Below are 1,946 nucleotides of genomic sequence, written 5' to 3'. Positions count from 1 at the left end.
TACGATTTTTTGGCAATCATACCGATGAATCGTATTATCAAGTTAGGGTTGTGAATAATTTTCGAAAAAGAGTTATTCGAGAGATAAACTCTCGTTGTTCCTGCGCGACTCGTTAAAGCAGCATTATCAGAATGTGACTGTTTCAAACGAGAAGTCATCCCACGAAGAGTCTCTGTATTGTCGAAGCCTAAGCCGAGATATTTTCCGTGGCTGATAAAAGAAAGTCTAAGCGGCATTCAAGTGACTCAAATCCCGACTTTTCTCCTAGAGGAAAAGTCAATCCAAGAATTGCTCAAAGGATGTCTCGACTCCAATTAGGAGCCATCAGACGCAGAGATTACAAAAGAATGCAAGAAGGAATGTCCTCGGAGGATGAATTCTCAGACACTTGTTCAGCCATTGCTTCTGATGATACAATGTCTAGCACAGGACAAACCAAAGAAGTGTTCACAATCACTTCTGATCAATTTGCTCAAATGCTTCAAGAAGCTCTAGCCAAGCAACGTGAAGAAATTAGAGCTGAAATGAAGACAGAGATGGGGTTAGCTATCTAACAAATGAGAGAGTTGCTAACTCAACGGCCTCAACCTCCTGAGTCCAGTCAGCGAGCTGAATCCGGCCGCCACACTCAGAATGTTATAGATGACAGTGATCCAGAAGTGGATGAAGTCATTATGGCTGATACACCTCCCAATAGCAATAACGCTGGGGGTGGTTTAACACATCCTCCCAATAATGATATTGGGGGTGGTTCAATGGCGCCTCTTACAGGGGATGGTCTAACTCATTCTCCTCAACGTCTTTCGAATGAAGACAAAGACGATGACAAGAAAATGAAAGAGCTTGAAAATAAGGTCAACGCTTTGATGACAGCTCAAGAAGTAAAGAAGACGGGTATTCCATGTCCCTATCCAAGAGAATGGGATTCAATACCGTATCCAACAAAGTTCAATCTGATTAACTTCACACCATTTGAGGGGAAGAGCTCGCCTATTCAGCACTTGATTTATTTCAAGTCTTATTTGGGCATAATCTCTGGTCGTTGGCACCCTTCGTGGGCCCGCCTTCGATTGGTACCGACGGCTCAAGTCAAGGAGCATCAATTGCTAAGATGACATGGAAAGTTTGTTCCTCAATAATTTCTTCGATGATGACACCGAAGTGTCAATCGGAACCCTTTTGGATGAGAAGCAAAAAGACGGAGAATCAGTCGACAATTTTGTCAAACGCTTCCGTGACAAGGCAATTAGTTGCAAAGATCCTGTTACAGAGGAGTTCATCTTGCAAACATGCCATAATAATCTCTCTATCGATGTCCTGGAAGCCCTGGGGGTCGTACCATCCAAAACTTGGAAAGAACAAGCTGAGCACTTTCTTAAAAGAAAGAAAGCTGAGAGAGGCCAACCAATGACATCTGCAATCGTTGAGAATGCGACTCTCGATCCGAGGTTTCAAGAGGAATATTCTTTCGAAGATGATGAAGCTCCAGCCATATTGGAATACCTCCTCGCTAATGACAAAATCGAGCTACCACCTATTAAAGATCAGGATGGAGCTAAGAGGATTACAGATCCAAACTACTGTGCATATCACAGAAGGGTTCTTCATCCCACCGAGATTTGCTTTGGACTCAAAAACAAGATCCAAGCTCTAATTGACTCCGGCGTCATAACGACGAAAGAAGTCGAGTAAAGACGACCATACAACTCCAGTGGGTGCACGAGTATAAACTGTTTCCTCACACTCCAAAGAGTATATGAGTATAAACTGCTTCTCGATTATCCAACTGAGTACAATGTTAAACCCAGTTTCGCAAAGGAAGCTGGGGGTGGAAGTTCCTGGAGAATCTTATATTCTTAAGGATAACCCGAATATGTGACTGAGGATAACGTACTCCTCGTTACACCCAGTTTTGCAAAGAAAGCTGGGGGTAGATAATTCATGTA

This window comes from Asparagus officinalis, chromosome 5 (assembly GCF_001876935.1).
Source record: "Asparagus officinalis chromosome 5, Aspof.V1, whole genome shotgun sequence".
NCBI lineage: Eukaryota > Viridiplantae > Streptophyta > Magnoliopsida > Asparagales > Asparagaceae > Asparagus > Asparagus officinalis.
The sequence above is the reverse complement of the archived record's forward strand: the minus strand, read 5'-3'. Positions refer to the sequence as shown.